General features: G+C 42.5%; 1 long non-coding RNA gene and 1 other non-coding gene across 2 annotated transcripts in view; one reads left to right on the top strand and one right to left on the bottom strand.

Annotated features, from left to right (window-relative positions):
* The window catches only part of LOC132817790 (uncharacterized), a 231,501-nt gene that overhangs the window by 114,953 nt on the left and 89,114 nt on the right, over positions 1-27,434 (bottom strand). The window lies entirely within an intron of this gene.
* On the top strand, positions 15,858-15,928 carry trnal-caa (transfer RNA leucine (anticodon CAA)). Its single transcript has one exon. It is a non-coding gene; the product is annotated as a tRNA-Leu (tRNA).

Below are 27,434 nucleotides of genomic sequence, written 5' to 3' on the forward strand. Positions count from 1 at the left end.
TCCTTGGAAGCTGCCTGACCTGCTGCATTTTTCCAACAACACATTTTCAGCAACATCATCACAATGCCAGCGTTGTAAATAAATTCAAGTCATGTTCTTGCCGTTCCAGTGTGAGGCAGCGACCATCGACACAACAGCGAACCGAATAATCGTCCTTTGGCATTCATCAACGTTATCAATGTTGTGTCTCCCTCTTTCGACACGATGGGAGTTTCCCTTGCCCAAGCCTCAATTCGACGAGCCTTGTCGATAACGTGCTATCAAATTCAGGATCAAAGACTATGGATACTACACCAAATAAGTCATCTCCTGATCCCCTAAATATATGTTTCATCATCTGCAAGAAGCAAAAGCATGTTGAAATGATTCTGATTTCTCTGCTTAATTGTAATTTCTGTAACAGTCAAAAAGCTTGACACCATCCAGGAGAAAGGAACCTGCATTACAGTCATCATTGGCATAAATGGCCACTCTGACCACAATCGATCTGCAGTAACAGTATAAGAAAACAATACAACAATATCCTCCAGATGCTCATCGTGTTCGTTTTCAAGACACTTCTCAGAAAAATGAAATCTACGATACACAAAACCGAGAGCATGAAAATGCACGCTCAACTTGAAGCTACACACCATCCTGAATTCGAAATTTACAGCATCTTCTTTGCCTTTGGGACAGAACTCCCTGCGTAACAGGGAGGCAGAGAGTTTTGTAACCAATGCCCTACAGCTCATCACCAACTTGTAAGTGGCAGTTGGGGATAATAACAGATACCGTTGCAATCACTGGAATGCCAATGTCTTGAATAAATAACAGAATTTATGATGGAAATCTGAATATTAAAATGCTGGAAATCAATGTTTACCAACTTTAAAAAATCATCTTGAAGATAAATAATAGACAAGGAAAATGTTTGAAAAAAGGGTTTGTTTATACTGCATACATATGGTTGGAAATAATAATAGACCATTTCATATTGCGACTAAATGGACAGTTAATGAACTGTGGGGAAACGCCAGCTTTGATGTTTCTGATTAGATGCTTGACGGAGAACATGTCACCAGTTAGCGTTTATTTCATATATTCCTTAACGCGATTGGACGAACAGGTTGGGTGGTGTTTTGAGAAGTAGATGACATACCATTGTTCGATTCTACATCGGGTTTTGAGAAGTCTTTTAGTTCATGTTGAGGTTCTGGATGCAGGTTTACTAGATGAGCGGGAAGGTTCTTTTCCAGACATTTTGTCGCCGTTTTAGTAAAATCTTCAGTGAGCCTCCGTGCGAAGAAGTGTTGATACTTGCTGCTTTTTGTTTATATATTGGGGTTTCTTTGGATTAATAATGTCATTCGCTGTGGTGACGTCATTTCCTGTGGTGGTGTAATTTCATGTTCTTTTTTCTCAAGTGTGGTAGATGTGATCTAACTCAATGTGTGTGTTGATGGAGTTCATTGGATATACTCCGCAGATTTCGCAGCAACAAATCCAAACAAACAGACAAAATGCGGCCATACACCCACTAAATATTACCACGTATGGAGATGAAACGATTGGAAATGAACCTTTCAGCTCATTGAACAAGCCTACATTCTGGATTCTACATGTGCGCTTATTGCACGCTAAACGACTGTCAAGATATAACAGCGCATAGATGGACTTTGCACATCATTAGTGGAGGCGCATGAAGGGTTGTAGACTCCACAGGCAGAATATATTCCCATGCCTACTCCCGTGTATGCACATTCAACTTCATATTAATATCAGAAGCAATTTAAAGTCGTGCTCGCAGAGCCAGAGAAGCAATACAAAACTTTAGTTCTCACGTTGAACACCACAACTAAGAGTAAAAATCACGTTGAGATACCATGTATCACTATAACTCATTAGTGGCCTCATGGTTACTCCCTTGTGCAAACCAACACCAGACTCCCTATCATATTTCAGACAAGCTCTCAAGTCATTTCTTGTAGAGCATGTCGTGCCTGGAATGTCCAGCTTCCCATCTGGTAAATAATCAAGTGAGAGCGTTCAGATTCTATAAAGTAAGAAACATCTTCGTTAATCTTTTGCTTTTGGTGGGTCTGATGATCCATCAAACTCTCCCAGTTTAGGTTGCACATACTTTCTCTCTCCAACTGACGCATCCATCGGCAGCAGTCGCTGGCAAACAATGTCAGGCTCTCATAATTATTTACGTATTTAACTGATACTTCATAGTATTGTTTCCAGACTAAATATTTCCTCTTAAGAACCCAAATGAATATAGATCAGAAGGAGGACCTATAACGAATGTCTCCTTGTTGTGTTAAAGAATATGACAAAAGACACATATTCCCTGTGAAAGTTCAGATAGCGCAGGAACAATAGTTAGATTTTTCTTTCTTCGTCATTTACGGGAGGTGTGCTTTGGTTGTTATGACAGAAGTTAACGCCCATTCCTCATTAGCCAGAACTCAACTCGGATAAATGCTGCGGATTTTCAGTCAATAGTGACATTGGGCAACATGATCATACAAAACACTCGAACATCTGATGAGGAACCAAATACTACTGTAAACTGATACCTAAAAACGTGCATTAATTGGGAATATAGCAAAGATGAGAAGAAACAAAAAATAGCGGAATGGCCACGTATCAGCATTTAACATAAGCGAATCTAAGATATGCATTCATGCAGGCCTGATCTGTGGCATTTGCGGTATTTGCAACATTAAATTTACTTAGACGTGCTTTGAGGTGATTCATCTTTCTGATGTGAAAAATAGTTGGTCACACATGGGTGAGTTAACAACCTGGTTCAATGAAATATTCTGAACCCACGTGTTGTCAGTTATTTGCCCCTGTGGACTTGCTTACTCTAAAAGAAGAGGGATGATTTGCTTGCGTCTCAGAGATAACGTGTGAAGCTTCGGGAGTACTTCCACTTTTTGAAAGACAATGCATGGAGCAGCGAACGGCCCATTCTTTGCCATTTGCTACCCCATTCTCGCACTTATTGGTCCTCCTGGTAAATAACGTTAACTACAAAACTTGTTTCTTTTTAGCTATGAAAGTGTTGCGTCTTCTATTCATGATCAAGCTCATGTTCTTATATGCATTGAAAAATATTCAATTGTACGTTAATGTGAGCACGTAGTAATTTATATGGTTTAATTCTATGATATGATACAGTTTAAAGTTGAAATAGAAATTAAAATTACAGGGGTTCTGTTAACATTAATCCACTATTTTCAGAGCATTGCATTTTTGTTTTTAATGTTGCACTAAGCAATCCCGTTGTAATGCAGAAAAACAGATTACAACGGGTTTGTGCGATTATTACATTACAATAATTCCACTTGATGGTTGCGAGATCAAACAGAATTTAGTTTATTGACATAGCAATCTACATTTTGATTTCTGGACCGATGCAAATATTGCAGACTAGTACGTTCACAGTGGAGATTTTTAATGAGATTTGCGGACTTCCTTTATTCATTCATGACAAGTGGTCGTTGCAGTATTTGATGTTCAACCATTAAATTTCAGAAAGGGTTGAGGAATTGACTGAAAATGCATTTTTTGAAAAAATCGATTATGCATTCAAAATGTTACCAATGGAGTAATTTATGTATGGGTTTTGTAATTGGTCTGCCTATTTTACTTGTGTTCGATGTGGTTTTTGAATGTTGGCTGCTAATCTTTGATTTCTATTTGAAATCGTCGCGTTTGACTTGATCCATAGAGGATTGCCTTAAATACGAAGGGGTCTTTCATGACACCTTATACACATGAAGGTCACCATGAGAGACATAAGGGTAATTTAGAACAGAGTACACACAGCTTATATATTTCATAACATTACACAGATGATTAGATATGAGCTGGAACGATGGACCCATTGAGACATGAAATCATGCAATATATCGTATGGGCAGTGGAAGACATCACCTCCACTTTTTTACATATATCAGGAATTCAAGAAATGGCAGATTTAGCGATCAGCTGCAACCTCAGTTAGTGACAATATATGACACCGATTGAAGTGATGAGGATATACATTGATTGGAAAGTTAGCAAGTTCAATCGAAATGCTGTTGGATCTGGTCATATTTTACATCAGCAAATACAATGCTGCTCGATGGATGAGACATGGTCCGCATCAAAACATCGCAGCAAATATTTTGATCACGAGACGTGAGGATTGTTTCACTGTCAAAGGTGGGGGGAAGGCGTTGAGCTCATGAAGGGGTAGTTTGCGTTGACTCCATGTGCTGAAAAGTAATTAACCCAGAATTAGATGTCGAACATTGAGCAACCGATTTGACAATGCCAAAATCTTAAAGGGTAAACTTGAGCACTACATTCTGTGTTTCAAAAGCTGGTGGCATGTGCATCATAACATATCTCTGTCTAGAACCTCTCACAGCAAACTTGATAGCAATTGCAATTCTCTCACGAGGACGGTGTGGACTTGCCCGGTGCATCACCTATTACTTGTTGGCAATAGCAGTGAGTGACTTCATTGTCATCATTACCTCTGTTGTCCTGAACTGGATTGGACGCATTTACTTTCGGGACAGTTATCTGTCCACCACGCTGGCTTGCAGATTCGGTGCAGTGCTGGTCCGTTGCAGCCGGGATGGTTCAGTCTGATTGACCGTGGCCTTCACCTTAGATCGCTTTGTAGCCATTTGTTGCCAGAGAATGAAGGCCAGACACTGCAAGGAGAAAACTGCATCGCTGGTGATTGGAGTAACCTATGCCTTGAGCTGTATCAAGAACGTCCCTTTCTACTTCATCTATCAACCTTTGTACACTGTAAATGGAGTGGGCTGGTTTTGTGACTTTCGAGTGATCTTGTACACTCGGCCAATCTGGCAAGTCTTTGACTGGTTGGACCACATATTAACACCTTTTCTACCATTCTTGGTCATCCTGCTTCTGAACACCTTGACTGTAAGGCACATCTTAGCAGCCAGCAGAGCACGCAGGAGGCTCCGTGGTGCCGACAATCGTGGTGATATGGAGATGGCCAATCGCAAGAAGTCCATAGTCTTGCTCTTCACAATCTCCATCAGCTTCCTCCTCTGGTGGGCAAGCTATCTCGGGCATTTTCTCTACGTGCGAGTTACAGGTGAAGGCTACTTCTCTGGCCTGGATTTTAATGGCCTACGGTATATCGTTCAAGAGATGGTTAATATGCTTCAGTTGCTGAGTTCCTGCAACAACGTCTTCATATACGCAATCTCCAGGACAGGTTCCGAGAGGAGATAAAGAAGGTGCTGGTGTGTCCTTTCAGCAAGCTCACTGCTGGATTTAATCAGGAAAAAGTGAGAAGAGACAAAAGCTAGTCATGTTTCAAACCCTGCAGAGCGAATCTGTGCCTCATCAATCCCTTGAAATAGCATGTAATGGGTTCCTGCTCTCTTGTTAACAGTATTGATACTTTTACTCCTTTGTTTCTAATGCACCATTTTGTGGAAACAGAATGTCTTTCGTTGCACTGTTAATATTGTCTGTAATATTGAGCTGTACAATAAGGTCATATTTTAATGTCTCTGCTCCAAGCATAATAAACCTTTCTAACCTCCCTTCCCAAAGGAACTTTTCATTTCTGGAATAATTGCAGGAAATATCCCTTGTTCTCTATCCAGGTTTATGATATTCTTCTTTTAGTACGTTATCAGGAACTGAGCCAGAGTCCTGATTCTGACAATTTTTTTTTCAGAGGTGTAGCAGCACTTCTTCCTTTTCAGCATTTTACCTCTCCTGATAAATCCAAGGATCCAAAACGATTTCTTAACAACTGTATAAGCATTACTGGTTAACTGGTTAACTTCAGAGAATGCTGCCTGACCCTTTGTGCTTTTCCAGAACCACACTCTCGACTCTGTTCTCCAGCATCTACAGAGATCACCTTCACCTGATTCCAGCCATAGCCTCTCTCCTGCATTTCCGAATCTCTTCCAAATTTCTAGTACATTTAGTATTGCAGAATGTATAATATGCCTCCTTCTTCTTCATTGTATTCCCATCAATATGGTGATTTATTCACTCTATCATTACGTAGCCTATAATTATTACTCATATGCACATGCTTAGTTTCCAACATATTTATCTTTCTTTTGAAATTCTCCCATTCTCATCCAATGATTTATCAACCATAATGTATTACTAATCAGCGAGGTCGCGTTCAAAGTTTAGATGCTTATGATCCAGCCGACGATATTAAACTTAGCCTGATATCGACCCATTTCCAAACAATTTTCAATATTTGTCGTATCCTGATTACTATTTTCCAAATGCTCCGCCATTCTGCTGTTCTCTGCATGGCCTGTCTCATTTACTAGCAGCAGATTCCGGACATTTCCATGTCTGGTACGACTGGAAATGTACTCTTCCAGAAACGTATACAACACACTTTGTACACATTTCAGCCTTTCATTGTCCCAGACTTTACACTTCTCACAGTCCACCCTAACGTATTTAAAATCACAAAATATTACAACCCAACTTGCCCAGCGATTTTCCCTGATCTGCACGCCAATGCTCTCATCTACTTCGTCCCCAATACTTGGAGATCTCTTGTAAATACCCACAAGCTCACCACTCTCTCCCTGCTTCTGACCTCCAGGCATGCAGGCCAGCAACATCATATGACTGAGATGCTTTCTGTGAAATACTGCCTCGCTTGCCACCTTCATAATGATTTTGAAGAAGAGTTGTGTTTAACAGGAGGACGAAAATCCAGCAGAAGGTGGCACTGAGAAGAGACTGCTCTGGATTCTGAGAGAGGTTGCCTTGCTCACCATAATTGTGAAAGGCTCCTTGAAGGATCATGCGACACAAAACAGTGGAGCTCTGAAATTAGATGACTGTAGTGTTTCCTTCTCTTCCTCCGTCCTCGCTGAAACGCAAGAGAGAGAGAGGGTGAGAAGACTTTAGAACGACTGATCATATCTAAGGGAGAGCAGGTCATCAACATTTTGCATCATCTTGATCTTCAAATATGGCAGGAACTCGGGGAAAGCTTATGATACTTGGGCTATATAAAACGTGTGAGATTTTGTATTAACAATGTATCCAGGATAGTCAGATCTGCATTAGGGTCAGGCAATTACAGTTCTTGAATAATACGTGGTTGACTTGGACAATCAACTGTTCGCACTGTGCAGCATTCAAGAAAGAGAGCGGTTTCTGGAAGAGTCAAGCCAGAGGGTTATCACGCGACATCACGATAAGCAATCAAGGAGCAGTGCAGAGATGGCAGGTGAACCGGTGACCATTCGCCAAGGGATTAGAGAAAGCAGGAGCAGAAACGCAGGTATCCTTGGATTGGTGTCAGATGTATTATATTTTGGAGTCCGATTTGTTGAGCAATTGAGTGAGTCTGGGTGATGGCGTGAGAGAAAACCACAGTGTCGTTGTGTCGAGGATACGCTGGAGAGGCTGGAAGGCAGATTAGCAGTCGTGTGTGACTCAATCGTTAGAAAGAACTACGTTTAATTTTGCAGCGACATCGCGAGGACCATATGATGTCCTGTCTTCGGGTGCAAGTGTTTGAAACATAAAGAGAATCATTGCATAAGTAAGAGTAAAAAGGTCAGTCATTGGGGTTCATGCTGGAACCAATGAGATAGCGATGGACAGCGTGGAGAACATGCAGGAGCCGTTCCATGGATTTAGGTGTAGATTGAAATGCAGGAACGAAACCACAGTAGTAATGTGGCAAAAATCTTCGAAATATTTTGGATGCTACGAGTTTCACCATTTACGCAAAACCCAACATCATGACTTGAGGGGTGACATACAGTGGAGGAATTCTGATTTCTCAGACACTGGGATCATTGTTGCGCAAGCACAATGTTCTTCTGAAGAGATGGGCTTCTCCTCAACACAAAGAGTACAACGTTTGTTGGAGGGGATTTAAACTTGCAGGGCCAGAGAGTGAGATGGGTAATGGGCAGAGATTGAAAAAAAACTGTGAAGGCAAAAAATGAGAGTGGGGAAGAAGTGTTGGATGTCATGCGTATTGACAGTGCCAAATAGATGGGTGTATTGAAATGTGCAAGAAAACGAACAGGCAGGTGTCTAAATATTCGTAGAAATAAAAACAAAACTGGGGAGTAGGATCCAGAAATTGCTTTCCGGGTTATGATTTTGCTGCATTGAAAGAAAATATCTTGTATAGGTTAAGCAACCTGTGCCCCTGTGCAACATTAAATAAGGCAGGTTCCAGTGCATCCTAAATAGCAAGATCTATTTGCAAAAGTTCAGAATGATGTGCTTTTAATGGCAGTTAATGGAACTTGAAAGGTTTGTGTAAACAAGTGCATTCATATTACAGGAATTTCTGTTGTACCATGCAGCTTTCCTGCACTCTCAGTGGAGGAATACTTCTGGAAGGAAGTCAAGAACAACTGAAATGAAATAAGACTAAATGACCCATCTTCACAGACATCTTCGTGCGCTGATAACAGTACACAGAGCCAGAAGAAATGGACCGCATTTTTTCCCTCTCACAACCACATATATACCCATACATATATACCCAAGAAACTATCGAATGTAACAACATAATAAGTCAGATGACACAAACAACCAATTAGAAATGTCATAAGCATGCTCATTTACCACAGTTTTTTTTTCTGAATTGAATGTGACCCGGGAATGAAACAGAAATGAATGATCACGTAAACGTATTTGAGTTTATGATTTGGTCGTTTCTCTTGTTAGAAGGACTAAAGTTAAAGGTCTAGATATTTAATTGTGTTCTCATTAAGATTCAATAAATTGCCTCTTTCCTTGAACAATTGAAGCTGTACATTTGCATGTACCCCACTGGGAAATATATTTTTGTAATTTTATGTGGTTTGTTCTACTTAGAATAGGTAATGTTTCCTGAACTTTTGCTATCCTGTATGAGTTTATGAGCTGTTTATATTATAACGAGAATTCGGTTTTGCACGCAGAACTATGAAAACTGTATTATGCTGTCAGACCACAACGATCCCCTTTTGGAATTATTCATTCTGTAAGGATGATCTTTGCACAAGTCTCACTCTCTGGGCGCATTCCCACCTGACGTTTACTCCTGCACCCCGCCCCCACACCCCCTCTAACATATATATCTTTCCTAACTCAAGATCAAAGAACAAAGAAACTTATAGCACCGGAACAGGCTCTTCGAAACTGCAAGCCTGCGTGGATCCAGACCCACTATCTAAACAGGCCGCCTATTTTCTATGGCTCTATTCCCTTTGGTACCTGACTATTCATTTGTATGTCCAGGTACATCTCACCGACTACCATTATTCTTGTTCATCCACCTCCGCTGGCAGCGCATTCCAGGCACCCACCACCCTCTCTGTGAAGAACTTTCCCCTTACATATCCCCTAACCTCTTCCCATCTCACTGTGAACTCGAAACCCCTAGATCTCCCCGAACATTAAGTCTGGTTCTTTCTCCGTAGAAGGTACCTGAGATGCAGAACCTTTCCAGTAACACACTTCAAGATTACTTAATAAAAAGTGTGATGAAGCACAGGTGGATTGGTTGGGTCGGGAGAAATTGAAATAAACAAGTGATCAATCTCTCTTGCTTTTGCAGGTGAGCTTTATTAAACAGTGGATCAAACTCACAGTCGAGGAATGGAAGGGCAAATAATAACAAAATCAGAGAGTTTTGCAGGGCAGAAGGGCACCATGTGATCATCTGCACCCACTCCAGCAAGAGCTCCCCAAGTAGTACCACAGTCCAGCACTGCCTTGGCCGTCCCCTACCTTCATCCCTTTCAAACATATATTCAACTCTCATTTGAAACATTCTGTGTTAACTGCTTCCAACACTCTCCCAAGCAATGCACTACAACTCAGAAAATCTCTCTGTGTAATGACGTTTCTCTTCAACTCGTTCCTCGTTGTCTTACTGACAATATTGAAGTTACGAATACACATGTCACTGACATATTAATTAGTCGAAGTAAAATATGCTTTGTACACGATTAAAATCATACACAATGTTAATTACGTCATTGGGATCACCTCCTTATCTTCTCAGCTTCAGGATAAACAAGACCAATTTTTCCTTGTATCTAAACACTTTTTTTTTTCTGGTACGATTGTACGAAATCTCCTTTGTACTCTTTCCAGGGCTTAAACTCGGCGCCATAATTGAAAACAATACTCTAAACGTGGACTCACCAATGATTTTTAGCGACATCATCATTTACTTGCTGTTTTCCTCTAGATCCCTGTTTAAAACCTCAAACATTCTCCAAGTCTTCTGAAATAATATTTCAAATGATCTGTTCACCTTCTGAGAATTATGTGGAATGAACCCTCATTCTATCCTCTCCTGTACTCATTTCAAAAATGTGCTTTTGAGCCCATTTTGTCTTTATATGTTTCTGACACCAAGATGTAGTCCCTCACAGATTTCTGCATTAAATTTCATCTGACAGATAACTGATCATTTGAACAAATTTTCAAAGTCCATATTATGTCTCTCAGCATCGTCCTCACAATTCACAACTCTCACTGGCTTCGTATCATCTTTAACTGTAGAAGTTTTGACATCAATAAGCTACGCCAAATCAGAGAAAAGCAAGGTCCCAATACAGTTGGCAAGGAAACACCATTTTCAATTCATCTTCAATTTGAGAAATGACCAGCTGTAACTACCATCTGTTTAATTTCCTTTCGCCAACATCGATTCCATGCTGCCAGAGACACACCAATCCTAAGCATTCCTCCTTTGGTAATTAACCTGCTATGAGGAACCGTATCAAAACATTTATGAAAGTCCAAATGTACAGCGTCCATAGCGTTATCGTGATCTGCTACTTGGATCACCTCATCAATGAAATGAAACAAACTTCTCAGACATGAACTGCCTTTCGCAATGCTTTGTTTGACTGTCTGGAATTACTTTAGTTTTCTCGACCTGTACATATACCTTATCCCGTGTTAGGTCTGCAATCAGTTTTCCAACTCCAATGTCAAACTTACTGGTTTGTCGTTTCGTCAGTTATTCTTTATCCCTTTCTATTGAACAAAATCTAGGGAGGCAGACCTTAAGCATTGACACGATGCATAGTGGGAAGCCTCACCGTCCTAACCGTGGCTCGGTAAGACTCCAAAGTGCAGCAGTAAGTTAAAGGGTGACATGGGATACAAGATCCTTGCTGAGCTACAGGCTGACCATTAAATAAAAAGTGCCAGTATGGTTCGAGGAGGTCCCAAATCTGGACCCACCTCTCGGAGTCAGTTCTAGTTGATGCTACGTATTCCCGAAGTGGGCAGGAGTGAAAGTTACCATCTAACATTTTGTTTACAGAGATCAATAACAGATGTCCTTGATTAGAGGAACATTGTAAACTAATTGGCGGGGCTTTGCACGCTTGACCAACAAAGCTACATGCTCAAGTAATAGATCACAATGGGGAAACATTAAGCAGGAGGACGGTGGGGCCTTGCGCAGAGATTCTACACTTCAGCATTACCTTCTGGTGAGAGATGAACTAATTTATGTACAGGAGGCTGTGAGACAGCTTATTAAAGCTGCAAACCAAGGACTAATGTTCTGTTGCGTGAGTGGCATTTCAGAGAAATCGTTGCTTAACCGGGAGGGAAGCCATTCACAGCAAAATGATTTCCACAAAGTCTGCTTTTTTTTTACATAATCAGTTGAGCAGGTCAGCAGCTTCAGTGAAAGAGGAATGTAAGCAGAGCCAGGAAATTGTATGGACAGGTAGGCTCAGAATCGGAGAGATAGTCCTCAGAATAAGAGGCCTCAGCACTGTTATTTCTGGAGTCTGGGGCTCAGTGCCCTGAGGAGCCAGGCGGATGCTGATCAGCTGAAATTATAATAGGACAGAGTGCAGCAGCAGTGAAACAAAGCATCCACAATCCTGCTTAATGAAACTATCAAGGACCGCGAGAAGTGGAAAGAAAATAAGGACCATTAATCCATGCAGTAGGGCGCTGCTGCAGGACCCGAGCGATGAGCCCACCCAACTCCAAATGTCCCACCGGGAGCTGGGCTCCCTTTGAGGCGGTGTTCTCTTGGAATGATATTTGTGCATCCACAGAAATATTGCTTTGACTTTGACTACTGTGTGGTTTGCTCACAGAACCAGGTACCGGACATGTCCCCTCGGCTCCAATTTTCCCTGGTCCCAAGACTGGGTGTACCTGCGAATATAAACATTGAAGAGTTTTAGTTAACCTGTGCAGATATTTCACACTTGTCCTCTACTATTGTGGAAGCAGTATCAGACGTTGGAAGGATTCCCACTCATCTACTAAATACATTTGCTATTATTAGGCAAAATTTGCAACAACTTCTTCGAGGTAAGTCTATGAAATTTATTTGTGAACAAGTGAAAGGGCCGACCATGCAAGCGAGTGGTTCGAGAACCCCTTCTTGCCAAAGTGTGTACAGCTACGCTCACAATCAGCTAAAATAGGCAGGATTTTTCCACAAGACTCCGAAATGGTAGGTCACACCAAAAGCTCAACGGACGTCAGTGAGTGGTTTTGCAAGTTTTCCTTATGCGAGGATGCAAGCATGTTCGTCCTTGCATTAGGTCCAAGGCAGCCACATGGACAGTTCACTCCTCAGTGGCCACATTTCCACAGTTAAAGTAAGGGCGTGCCATTGGTCCTGGGGTTTTGGCTGGCTTGTTCCCAGTCCCAAAGGTGTCATACCGGGTCCTGCTGTCGCGTTTCACAGGGTCGTCTCTGGAATCTGTTCTCAACAGTTGTTGCTGGGCGGACATCTGAGTTTGATTCCACCCCCCACGAGCATGTAATCTCAATCAACCTCTTCAGTGTTGGCACACGGCGTGCATGGATCGCGGGGTTGTTGGGCATATATGTGTTTTGCCTGTATTTTTTATCGTGGCATGGTCTTGTTCTGGCCATAGCAATAGAAGATCACTGTTCACCCCATTTGCAATGAGAAATTTTTAGACAATTTGGAAGTTGACAGTACTGAATTCATGATCTGTGGGGGAAAAAAACATTCACAGACCTCGAGCTCCAGGCAGCAAAGCATCAACATTCAGTGACCAACAAGCAAATGTGATTTCAACGCAAATCACAAAATGTTACCCTTTCTGCAAGCTTCAGTGACTCAGCGCTGAAGAGGTATCTTTCACTCTCTGTCAACTTTCATCCTTATCCAGTTTTTTTTTTAGCATCTGTTGCTTCCTTGCTCGTTACGGGAATGAAACATTCACATTTCAGAACAGTCAAAATTAGAGAGTTTCAATTCTAACAACATTTTCATGCCAAATTATCTGTGCTTCTGATTTAATCCGTGGCCCAGGGGAAATATAATGGAGTCTTCAGTAGTCGTCAAATGTGTCGCCTAGACTAAATTCAGCAATGTTTGAAAATCCTGATGCATGCTACTATAAGTACAACAGATTTGTACTCGCCAATAAAAAAAATGTTGATCACTAGAGTGGATCAGGGCGTGTTGCATCATGCTCCGGACCTTAGAGCGGGTCCAAGGCTTGTGAATTTGGATTCATCTCTCATAATCCTCGGACAAGCAAGTTTTTCTTATTACCAATCACCGTAAATCATAAGATGCTTGCAGAAAATTAGACCCTCATGAGTACTTACACGAAGAACTTTTGGACAAGTATCGTGAGCTGCAATAGTATTTTAACCAGCTTTCTGTCCCTGGCCATCCCTCCTGCTCGTTTGGCAAGGGATAACAGCAGCAATCCGGTCTGGGACAGTAATATTTTGGAACATAGGGGATTCGGGTGCTGGTATGTTGGGAGGGCTTACGAAAGAGTTCCTTGGACGCTGATCTCGCTTATCTTTATTGGGGGCTGATGGCTCTTTGCCACTTCCTTAAACCCAACAACGGAATTTCTGATCTTAAATGTTGCACCTCGTCTGTTTACCGTGGCAAAACATAGTCTCCACTGAGCGGGGAAAAGGACGGCGTTCCGTCTGCAAGAGATTGTCTCGAAACCCATGGCTTTGCTTTGATCATGCTTGTAGAGTGATTCGATCGCTTCCTCACCTCGACGGTCCCAGGCGCAGAGCAGTCACCTGCAGGTAAACAAAGAAGACACAAAGAAAGCCAAACAACAAAAAGATACAACACCGGCGCTGAGTCCAATTCCTCAAGGCTTCACCAAGCCTGGCAATCAGCAACGTTTCCAATCCTGGACATTTAGATCTGCCCATCTTCCATCGCACCTCAAGGAATGAGCCTTCAGGCTCAGATCAGGAGTTTGGCATTTTATACATTTAGAGACACCATCTGCCTATTTTCTGCCTTGCCTCAGGGGAACAGCCCAGCAGGTCAGACAGCATCCAAGGAACAGGAGAATCAAAGTTTCGGCCCCGAAACGTCGACTCTCCTGCTCGGTGGATGCTGCCTGACCTGCTGCGCTTTTCCAGCAACACATTTTCGGCTCTGATCTCCAGCATCTGCAGTCCTCACTTTCTCATGGGAACAGCCAGCAGGGGCAAGTCAGGATTAAATCCTTAACCAAATGTACTACTTTAATGTGGTCATTTCATTTTTTCGTCTTCCTTCAAGCGATCAGCCTGCAGGCTCAGGTCAGGATCATGCCCTTAATCAATTTTAGCAATTTGATTAGCTCCACACAATATTCACACTTTCTCATGCACCAATTCAAGTCATTGAAGGCACTAACATAGATTCACACAAGACCATCTATTGAAGGTGAAAAGACCAGTTGTTCAACAAATTCTCGAGAGGCAGAACTTGATCTTAAACATTTTATTCAACGCTGAATCATAGGTAGAACCTCTGTCCTAAGCGTTAATCGTTAAGACTCTGAAGCACAGCAGAAATTCACAGATCTATAAAGGAACCAACAACCAGGCTGAGACACATGCTGACCATTACTAATTCGCATAGTGATGAATGTTCGAATTCACCTATGTTCTTTTTATCTAACCTTCACATTCCCTTATGTCTGTATTCCGATATTCACTGACGTTCTGTTGTCTTCGTGTATTCTAATTCGCTTTTGTTCTTGCGGTCACATGCACTTATTCTTATTCAACTATATTTTCTGTTTAACTTATGTTCACATTATACAATGTCCTTATTCATTCCTATTCTTATTTTCTTATTTTTTCTGTTGTTTGTCTCTTATATTCCCCTTCATTCTTCCCATGCTTTTATGAGCGTATTTTACCAATCACTTATGTTCTTAACCTTTGCTCTTGAAATATTTTAGAGATGTTCTTGTTCTCCTGTGCTCGTCCGTTCTTGTCTTTGCGTGTACTCATTCTCTTGTGTTTCATTCATATGTTCCTACTGTCTTATGCTCGCTCTAACATCTGTATTTTTTTTCTATTCTTGTCTTGTGTAGTTTTTCTCTCGTGTTCTCATTTTAGTGTTCGCAAATGCTATTTTGTTCTTATTTTCTTATTCCCGTATGATCTTATGCTCTGACCTTGTTAATCACTTCTGTTTGAAATGTCTTATCTTCCTGTTTTCTTTTGTTCTTTTTCATCAAGACACTTATTTTCTAAGTCGCTATTGTACGTATTTCATTATGTTCTCATCATGTTATGTTCTTATTCTGTTGTGTTCTTAGTCTCTTATGTTCTTCCTCTTTGATATTCTGTTTTCCATTCTACCCATATGTCCGTATGGTATTACTTTATCAGTCAGTGTTATTCTCATTGCTTTGGTCTTGAATTTGAGTATTCATTTTCTTAATCGCTTGTGCTCTGATGTTCTTGTTCTCCGATGCTCTCATCCTTAACATTTCATTTTTCTGATTGCAAATCAGAAAACGAATAGCTGCTGTGGTTGTGAGCGCAGGCAATATAAGCGTTTGTTTTGACCCAAAGGGGACGTACGTGGGTTAGCTCAGCTGGTTAGAGCGTGGTGCTCAAAATGCCAAGGTCGTGGGTTCAATCCCCACACTGACCATGTCCAGTGCACGTCTCGTCAGCTGTGCTGTGTCAAGGTTTGTCGCGGCTTTTGCTTTCACCGTCTGCAAGAACTTGTCACATGATCGATTCAGATGTGTATTCATTCGAAAGCCGACCATCGCTGTCATGGAACATCAACTCGTTGGTCCTATGCCGGATCTCAGCTGCGTTGCTGTATTTCCAAACAAAAAGTGCACCACCAAACCACAAAATAGCCAAGCAGAAAGCCTCACCAGCGCAATACAACATTTGACAGGGATAGACGCACAACTCGATCACCGTACCCATGATGACTGGTGGATGTTGTCTGCAGCAAATCAATCAGTCTCAATTGTTTTCACAAAGAAATGCAAAACATGAAATATATAAAGTATTAAGTCGACCTGGCACAGTCTCGGAGGAGAACCAGAGTTCAGGCTTCAATTCACTTCAAAGATTCGTTCAACGCATTTTCCTGGATCTCTGTTACTACATTTCCCGCGACTTCCAGAGGGAATTCATTCGCTTGCTCACCTCTCATGCATCGACACTCGAGTCATCATATCCCCAGCAATATCACAGAGTCATTACTAAAAGCAAATTACTGCAGATGTTGGAATTCGAAACCAAAAGAGAAAATGCTGGAAACTCTCAGCAGGTCTGGCACCATCTGCAAGGAGAGAAAGGAGTTGACGTTTCGAGTCTAACTGACCCTTTGTTAAAGATTTTGAAAAAAAGGGGAGATTTACAGAGCTATTAACACCAGGCTGAGAGAAGGTGAGTCATGGCTCCAGATGCAAAGGTGATCATGACAGTGCACGGAGAGATTAAAGGGAGATTAGGAGCCGCGAATGACCAAGGCTGAAGCCAGTGTTACGGGACAAAATATGTGGGGGATGTGTGAAACAGAGACAAATGGAAAACAGGGGAGAAGCGTAGCAAAGCGGCAAGAGGAGAGGAAAAATGTATTGACAGAGTGGGAAGCGACAGAAAGAGAGACAATCAAGAAATAAGAGGTACACGACAGTGAGAAAAACGCAAATAAAAAAGGTAAGTAAAATAATTGAAATAAAATTATCTGAAGTTGTTTGAATTTAACAACTTCAGACAATTTTACTTCATTATTTTATTCATCTCTTTTGTCATTTCACCTGCAATATCATAGAGCCATTAGATATAGACAGCACTGAAAACACAATCTTCGGTCTGGCTCGTCCATTCCGAACAGATATCCTTAACTGATCCAGCCACGAGTGCATGCACTTGACCCATGTCTCTCTAAACCCTTCCGATTCAAATACACATCCAAATTCCTTAAAAGTATTGGAATTGTACCAGCCAACACCAGCTCGTCCGGCAACTTATTGCAGACACTCACCACCCTTTGCGTGACGCCGTTGCTCCTCACTGCCTGTCGAATTCTCACCCTCCCACACCAGATTTATACCCTCTCGTGCTGCACTGCCCCACCTGAGCGAAACGAACTTATCTATTTACCAGAAAAATGCCCCTCATGATTGAAAAACCTCCATAAGGTCAGCTCCCAGCCTCTGACGCGCCAGGCAAAATAGTGAGAGAGTGTTCAGCCTGTAAGCGTTTGCACCTTTTCCATTTTCAAATGTAGAATGTAGCATGCTGTCTGAAGCAGTCATCTTAGCAGCTGATCTGTCGCTGACAAACGCTGCAGGAAGGCGTGATAACCTACTAAATATGCTGTCAAACGAAGATTGCATAAGCAACATGAGTCATTGAGCAAAACGTGCAATTGAGTTCTGCGCTGTTGCTGACTCTAAAGCAACTGCGTCCTTCGGGAGCAGAAAGAATCCCACAGTTGGGTTACAATTCCAATGCATTTGGCATAAGGTTCGCAGCAGTTTATCAGCAGCACATAACCCTGACTCCAAAGGTCTGTGAGTTTCCAGAAGCACAGTGAGCGATCGTTGAAGGTCCGTTTCAACCAGATGATATTTGTCAACATGACAAGCTGCAGCTGAGCTGGTGGCATTGCGATTGAAATTGCATGCGTCCGAACATTGTGCTTAATTTTGGATATCAGAGCAAATGGTTAGCTCGAGTGTGCGTGTTCGGAAAAGTCAATGTTTTTTTTTGTTAAAAAGCTTTGCAACGGAAGGAAATACTTCAGACGATCGTGCGATCGATTGCAAATCAGAAAACGAATAGCCACCGTGGTTGTGAGCGCTGGCAATATAAGCCTTTGCTTTGAATCGTCAGCTGTGTCAGTCGGTTTGCTCAGCTGGTTCGCGCGTGTTGCTAATACCGCCAAGATCGTGGGTTCAATCCCCACACTGACCATGTGCAGCGCTCGTCGCGTCAGCTGTGCTGTGTCAAGGTTTTTCGTGGCTTTTGCTTTCACCGTCTGCAAGAACTTGTCACATGATCGATTAAGATGTGTATTCATTCGAAAGCCGACCATCGCTGTCATGGAACATCAACTCGTTGGTCCTATGCCGGATCTCAGCTGCGTTGCTGTATTTCCAAACAAAAAGTGCACCACCAAACCACAAAATAGCCAAGCAGAAAGCCTCACCAGCGCAATACAACATTTGACAGGGATAGACGCACAACTTGATCACTGTACCCATGATGACTGGTGGATGTTGTCTGCAGCAAATCAATCATTCTCAATTGTTTTCACAAAGAAATGCAAAACATGAAATGTATAAAGTATTAAGTCGACCTGGCACAGTCTCGGAGGAGAACCAGAGTTCAGGCTTCAATTCACTTCAAAGATTCGTTCAACGCATTTTCCTGGATCTCTGTTACTACATTTCCCGCGACTTCCAGAGGGAATTCATTCGCTTGCTCACCTCTCATGCATCGACACTCGAGTCATCATATCCCCAGCAATATCACAGAGTCATTACTAAAAGCAAATTACTGCAGATGTTGGAATTCGAAACCAAAAGAGAAAATGCTGGAAACTCTCAGCAGGTCTGGCACCATCTGCAAGGAGAGAAAGGAGTTGACGTTTCGAGTCTAACTGACCCTTTGTTAAAGATTTTGAAAAAAGGGGAGATTTACAGAGCTATTAACACCAGGCTGAGAGAAGGTGAGTCATGGCTCCAGATGCAAAGGTGATCATGACAGTGCACGGAGAGATTAAAGGGAGATTAGGAGCCGCGAATGACCAAGGCTGAAGCCAGTGTTACGGGACAAAATATGTGGGGGATGTGTGAAACAGAGACAAATGGAAAACAGGGGAGAAGCGTAGCAAAGCGGCAAGAGGAGAGGAAAAATGTATTGACAGAGTGGGAAGCGACAGAAAGAGAGACAATCAAGAAATAAGAGGTACACGACAGTGAGAAAAACGCAAATAAAAAAGGTAAGTAAAATAATTGAAATAAAATTATCTGAAGTTGTTTGAATTTAACAACTTCAGACAATTTTACTTCATTATTTTATTCATCTCTTTTGTCATTTCACCTGCAATATCATAGAGCCATTAGATATAGACAGCACTGAAAACACAATCTTCGGTCTGGCTCGTCCATTCCGAACAGATATCCTTAACTGATCCAGCCACGAGTGCATGCACTTGACCCATGTCTCTCTAAACCCTTCCGATTCAAATACACATCCAAATTCCTTAAAAGTATTGGAATTGTACCAGCCAACACCAGCTCGTCCGGCAACTTATTGCAGACACTCACCACCCTTTGCGTGACGCCGTTGCTCCTCACTACCTGTCGAATTCTCACCCTCCCACACCAGATTTATACCCTCTCGTGCTGCACTGCCCCACCTGAGCGAAACGAACTTATCTATTTACCAGAAAAATGCCCCTCATGATTGAAAAACCTCCATAAGGTCAGCTCCCAGCCTCTGACGCGCCAGGCAAAATAGTGAGAGAGTGTTCAGCCTGTAAGCGTTTGCACCTTTTCCATTTTCAAATGTAGGATGTAGCATGCTGTCTGAAGCAGTCATCTTAGCAGCTGATCTGTCGCTGACAAACGCTGCAGGAAGGCGTGATAACCTGCTAAATATGCTGTCAAACGAAGATTGCATAAGCAACATGAGTCATTGAGCAAAACGTGCAATTGAGTTCTGCGCTGTTGCTGACTCTAAAGCAACTGCGTCCTTCGGGAGCAGAAAGAATCCCACAGTTGGGTTACAATTCCAATGCATTTGGCATAAGGTTCGCAGCAGTTATCAGCAGCACATAACCCTGACTCCAAAGGTCTGTGAGTTTCCAGAAGCACAGTGAGCGATCGTTGAAGGTACGTTTCAACCAGATGATATTTGTCAACATGACAAGCTGCAGCTGAGCTGGTGGCATTGCGATTGAAATTGCATGCGTCCGAACATTGTGCTTAATTTTGGATATCAGAGCAAATGGTTAGCTCGAGTGTGCGCGTTCGGAAAAGTCAATGTTTTTTTTTGTTAAAAAGCTTTGCAACGGAAGGAAATACTTCAGACGATCGTGCGATCGATTGCAAATCAGAAAACGAATAGCCGCCGTGGTTGTGAGCGCAGGCAATATAAGCCTTTGCTTTGAACCACAGTCTACGTTGGTCGGTTAGCTCAGCTGGTTCGCACGTATTGCTAATAACGCTAAGGTCGTGGGTTCAATCCCCACACTGACCATGTGCAGCGCTCGTCTCGTCAGCTGTGCTGTGTCAAGGTTTGTCGCGGCTTTTGCTTTCACCGTCTGCAAGAACTTGTCACATGATCGAATTAGATGTGTATTCATTCGAAAGCCGGCCATCGCTGTCATGGAACATCAACTTGTTGGTCCCATGCCGGATCTCAGCTGCGTTGTTGTATTTCGAACAAATTGTCCCACAAAATCACCAAGCTGTAAGCCTCACCAGTGCAATAAAACATTTGACAAGGATAGACGCACAACTCGATCACCATACCCATGATGACTGGTTGCCGTTGTCTGCAGCAAATCAATCAGTCTCAATTGTTTTCACAATGAAATGCAAAGGGACAATCGGGACATGAAGCCAGAGGAAGTAGGTGAGGTCTTCAATGAATACTTCCCATCTGTATTCACACAGGAGCAAGGCATCGTAGCTGGGGATTTCAGTTGGGATGGTGATTTTCTCAAACATATTACGATCAATAAGGAAGAGGTATTTTATGTTTTCACAGGCTTAAATGTGGAGAAATCCCCAGTGCCCAATTGAATGTATCCCACGCTGCTATGGGAGGTAAGGGTGGAGATTGGTCGGGCCCTGGTGGATATATTTAATACTTTGCTGGCCACTGATAAAGTGTGGAATGACTGGAGGAAAGCTAATGTGATTCCTTTGTTCAAGAAGGGCAGCAGGGATAGGCCAGGTAATTACAGAGCAGATAGTCTGACAGCAGAAATTGTTGGGAACAAGTCTGAGGAACAGAATGAATCAAAATTTGGAAAGGCAGAGATCGATTGGGGATACGCATCATACATTTAGTAGAGTAAGAGCCTTTCCTAAATTCAGCTGAGATTTATATTTGAAATTATGATTGAGGATTTTGATGAGGGCTGTGCAGATGATGTGGGTTACATGGAGTTCATTACATCGTTTCACAAGTTCCCATACAGAGGGCTGGTCAAACAGACCAATGGGATCGAAGGCAATTTGGCAAACAGGATCCACAACTGGTGGACGGCTGTTTTTACAATTGAAATTCTTTCACCAACCGGTGTACCACAGGGATCTGTGCGGGAGCCGTTGCTGTTTATTATATACATTAATAACTCTGATGTGAAAGCAGAAGGTATCATTAGTAGGTTTGCAGATGACATGAAAGCTGAGGGTGTTGTCCATAGTGAGGTGGATGGTGCCAGGCTGTAGTCTGAATGTAGAGGCTGGGACAGAATTTCAAGACAGGAACTTAAGTAGAAACATCAGGAAAGAGCACAGCAGACATTGAAGGAAAACTGATTGATTAAAGTGCATTTATTTCAAAATAAAAGGCCTAATAATTAAGGCAAATGAAGTCGGCGCATGGATGAGAACATGAGACTATAGATACGGCAGAAACCTACCTGAGAGTGGGACAGGACTGGGAGCTCAATGTTCCAGGGTACAGATTCCACAGGGAGGACAGAACAGGAGGTGAGAGAGGAGGGGGTGGAGTTTTTGATCAGTGAAATATCACTGCAGCACTTGGAGAGGATATTCCTGGGGAACACCCATTGAAGCTATAATGGTGCAATTGAGATATGGGAATGGGTGATCAGTTTGATATGACTGTACTACAGGCTGCCAACAGTCAGCGAGAGTTTGAGCAGCAAATATGTCGGGAGATCTCGGATATCTGTAAGAATGATAGGGTTGGAATGGTCAGGGATTTTAACTTTCCAAACCTAGTCTGGGACTGCCAGAGTGCTCAGAGCTTGAATGGGTGGGATTTGTTAGGCATGTACAAGAAAAATGTTTCAGTCAGAATGTAAATGGTTGGACTGCAGGAAGGGGTAAAACCTGACTACGCCTTGGGGAACAAGGTAGGGAGAGGGACTGAGGCACTAGTGGGACAACACTTTGGCAAAGTGAGCACAATTGTATTAGTTTGAATATAGTGATGGAAATGCACAAGCCTAGTCCACAAGTTAAAGATCAAAATTTGTCTTGCCGCAATCCAGAAGGTATTAGTGAAGAGCTTTTGGCAATTGATTGTGGAGGTTATTTGCAGGTAAAGGGACGTCAGGCAGGTGGGAAGCTTTCAAAAGAGCGATAAAATGATATTTGAGGGATATCATATTTCTGTTAGTGTGAAGGACAATGCTGACACAAGTGGGATACACTGATGACTGGGGGTATTGAGACTCTGGTCAACAAAAAGGGGGCACGTGTCACATAGCCAGCTGGATTCGGGGAATCTATTGAAGAACATTGCAGGTGGAGTATTCACTTAAGAGGCAAATCAGGAGGGCACAAAGGGGACTACAGAAAGCATTGGCAGATCAGGCTGAGGAAAATCCAAAGTGATTCTTCAAGCATATTCTTCAGGAGATTAACTAGGGGAAGAATGTGGCTCCTTGACGACGAATGGGGCCATCCAAGTGTGGAAACACAGGAGATGGGTGAGATCCTGAACAAAAATGTCATGTTTGAACTTAACTTGGTGAAATACTGGGCAAGTCAGGGAATAAAGAACAATAACGTCTTCAAAAGACTCCACTTAACATAACAGGCGGTAGTGAAGGTTCTATAATGCGTATAAGATGGACAGATCCTTGGGAACTAATCATGTATATCCCAGGATATTGCGGGAAGCTCAGGAAGAAATTGTGGGGTCCCATAAAGAGATATTTCTATCACTGATAGCCATGGGAGAATGGAATAGGGAAGGTTAGATGGGCTTCAGATTGGGTCCACAGGTTAGCACACATTGAGGGCCGAAGGGCTTGTACTGTACTGTCATGTTCTTATGTTCTGTGTCTGGAGGATATAAGTAGGAGATGGGAGAGAAAAAAAATTCAAAGAATTTGGAGGAGAAGATTTTGCACACAGAGTACAGTGCAGGTAGGAAATGGGATTCGAGGGGAAGTGATAGAGAAAAGTACAATAACAACATGGAAAAGACATTTGTGCAGGTACATGGAGAGGAGAAGGTTTGAAGGGATATGGGTCAAGTGCAGGGAAACGCGACTCGTTCATAGACTCTGTTCAGCATGGACTAGTTCGATCGAAGGAACCTGTTCCGTGCTGGATGACCCTGTCTCCTGTTATTGTAGGAGACTACTGAGATAAGGCACGTTATAGACACTGAAGCAAGTTACAGCGATAGGGCTGGTAGTCAGGAATGCAGTACAATCCAAATATGTGGAGAGAGTATAGGGAAGAGAGGATTCCAATATGTGGAGGGAGTATAGGGAAGGAAGGATGTTACCGGGACAGGAACTGTTATAGGAGTTACAAATTATTGAAGACACTAAGTCACCATGACATTCCATAGATAGATTTTTGCAGAGTAGTGAGTCTTAGCACAACAGAACTTAGTATAAGGGTGTTGATTGAGCCTGGGGTGTGTCTGTACTGTGCACCCCCTCCAGCACTGTATCTATGTCATGTTTTGTTATCTGATGTTGGGAGCTCTGTCTTTGCTGTCTGCTCTGTTCACTGTAGTGATCTTACCTCACTGCACGATTTATTGAACACTCCAAATCTCCCTTCTCTTTGTCTCCCTGGCTGATCAACCATCTTCAATGTGGTGATGGACGAGACATCCAGCAGCTGGGGAGTCTATTGAGTCAGGCCTTTCCTAATACCTACAGGAGTCAGAGGAATCAACAATTTGGGAAATTAGACTGATCCCGTGAGGGATACACATGGACAATGAAACTAAGTCCAACAGAGATCTAAAAAACCCTGTCTCCATCTCTTGCATATGCTGCTGCGTCTCTCTGGAGTAAAGACTTCAATTGGTTCAGGATCTGGAGAAGCTGCAAGAGTGAGAGACGCTGACAGAGGCAGCAATTCGACCCTCACAGTGAGGGATACCACATGAAGAGAGTCTGAGTGATATCACCAGAGGGCAGGAAAATTTCATAACGAAACAATCATGTAGGAAGAACAGGTTTAGGATCCGGATGCCCTGGTGTCAGTGCTCAGGAATGAGCAACCTTTGAGCAGGTGAAGTGATGGCCTCGTGGTATTGTTGCAAGAGCATGTATCCAAATGCTCACCCAATGTTCTGTGGAGGCAGGTTTAAATCCCACCATCAGAAATGGTGGAATTTGCAATCATCATTTTTTTAAAAATTGCAATTAACAATCTATGAATAAATCTGAAATCATTGCTGATGTCCGAAACAATGTTTGTTCATCAAAAATACACTAGGGGGCAACTGCCATTCTCACATGTTTTGTACGACATCCCCACAGCAAAGTGTTTGCCTCTGAAATGGCCGTGCAAGTTACTCAGCTCGAGGGCAGCGAGGGCTGGGCAGGAAAGGCTGGTCAGCCAGAGACACCAACATCCCATACCTGAGTTTAAAAATAAACCATTCGATTGTCCCACTGGAAGTATGCTGGGACCAGTGTCCTGGCAAATCACGTCGGTAGGTTTAGGGACAGGGCTTTAAACTGACCTGCAGGGATGGAGGATGCAGGGACAGGGTTCAGGTGAAAGGAGCTTTCCAAATCCAAATTGAAAAGGTGAAGCTTTGGAACAGCATGGGGATGTGGCTGAAGACAAGCAGAAAGGAACACGATGGGACCAAGTTTAACTAAAACTGTGCATCAGCGAATTACTTTGTGACAGGAAATTGTAGGAAACAGTTAAATTATGTTTTTTTTGGAATGGACAAAGTCTCTGCCATAAGGTAGATGAATTTGTGACAGAGATAAAAGAGAGTTAGACACCAGGGTGACGTGGTTACAAGGTGAAAAAAGGTGGACATAAATATTCAAATGGTTCACAACTTTGTGGAAACTCATGCAAAGTGGACAACGCTAACAATAATTGATAACAAAGGCATTACAGAGAAAGTATTTGGCCGCAGATCATGAAGTAGAGTCAGTCTGAATGTAAATTCTGGCTACTACTTGCCAAGGACACAAGCAGCAGAACAGTTTTAGGCCACTGAACAGCATTTCATTGCTCATCACTGCATCACACAGGAACTCATTGGAATTTTTAATAAAGGCATTACGAAGAATTCAGTGAAAATTCAAAATTCGCATAATCTTGACAATCACACTGACAACAGTGATATTGGAAGGGAAGTTCGGAGAATTTTCTTCAGTGTTTCTTTAACTAACACATTGTACAACTGGCTCGGGATGTAACTATGTCAGATCGACCGTTGCGTGATGAAACTTAGTAAATGAGTAATGTCACCTGGAGAGATCCTCTGGGAAATTGCGATAAAGTGCAGTTTAAAGAAATATAAAGTTTTAAAGTGAATCAGAAAGGACAAGCTACAACTAAAAACAAAAATTGCCAATTGCATGAGTTTGAGGGAAGAACTGACCAAGGTAAACAGCCTAACAGACTGAAACATGTGTGTGCGTAAATGAACAGTGGTAAACATTTGAAGGAACAGTGTAAATCACTGAACAAAAGGATATTCCATTGAAACAGACAAAACCTTAACAAGAAACTCACACCTGTCCCTCACTCAGGACAAAATGGATCACCTTAGATTATGAGGCTGAGAAGATCACCAAAAAGTACTTAAAATCCTGACGTGCGAGTGTGCTTTAGGAGTAAGTTTTGAAGGGGTTGCAAAGGGTCTGTTAGCAGGAGGAGGGCAATTGGAAGAGGAATCCCTGTGAGGGTATAATGTCACAATAGGAACAGGGAGAGGTGAAGGTGCTGGTGGTGGTGAGAGTGTTACAGATAGTGGTCAGGGCCTGAAGTGTGTTTCAAACTAAGTATGAGTGTTGCAGCTGGAGGGGTTTGCAGAGGTAGGGAGGGACATATGTATTTTATTTAATCATTTCTGGGATGTGGGTGTCACTGCCTGAACTTACATTCGTTGACCCCACTCTTAATTACCCAGAGAGCAGCTCAGAGTCAGCCCACTTGTTGTGGGTCTGGAGTCACATGTTGGCCAGACCAGGTGAGAATATTTGTTGTCCTTCCCTAAAGCAGAGAAGTGAACCTGATGAGTTCTTCCTACTGATCAGCAATGCATTTATGGTGGCCTGGCCAATGTCTTGTACAGATACAACATGACATCGCAACTCATACTCTCCATGCTCTGCCCAGTGAAGGTAACCATCCCAAACGCCTGCTTCACCAGCCTGCCTGCCTGTGATGCAACTTCCAAAGAATTGTGTACCTGCATCCCTGGGTCACTGACTGACAACACCACCCAGGGCCCGAACATTAAGTGTACAAGTCCCACCCTGGTTTGTTTCACCACAATGGAACACTTCACATTTATCTAATTCAACTCCATCTGCTATTCTTCAGCCCACTCTCCCAGCAGTACTATTCATCCTGTTGTATCACAGATAACCTTCATCACTGTCCAGTTTAACACCAATTTTAGTATCACCCAAAAACCTTACTTACCAGGAAACCATTTAGCCAAATGACAAACAACAGGAGACCCACTACACCGCTGGTCACATGCCTCCAGTCAGAAAAACAACATGTCTCCCATCACCCTCTGTCTCCTACCATCAAGACCAATTTTGTATCCAGTTGACTAGCTTCTCCTGAATGCCATATCCTTTTACACTGATCTGAGCTTAGTACCCATTTACCATACGGAACGTAGAACACAGAACAGTACAGCACAAGACCCTTCGGCCATGATGCCATGCCAACATTTTATCGGACTATAAGACCAAACTAACTTCCATAAGCTTAATTTTACTATCAACCATGTGCTTATCCAAGAGTCTATTAAATGTCCCGAAAGTATCTAACTTTACTACCACCATAGTCAGTGCATTCCAACCACCTACCATTCTCCATCCTTTTATCCATCCTCCATTCACCTTAAAATTACACCCCCTTGTAATAGCCATTTATGCCATAGGAGAAAAAGTCTCTGACTTTTAACTCTCTCTGTGCCTCTCATCATCTTGTTCACCTCTACCACCTTGGCCC

Source organism: Hemiscyllium ocellatum, chromosome 8 (assembly GCF_020745735.1).
Source record: "Hemiscyllium ocellatum isolate sHemOce1 chromosome 8, sHemOce1.pat.X.cur, whole genome shotgun sequence".
NCBI classification, from domain to species: domain Eukaryota; kingdom Metazoa; phylum Chordata; class Chondrichthyes; order Orectolobiformes; family Hemiscylliidae; genus Hemiscyllium; species Hemiscyllium ocellatum.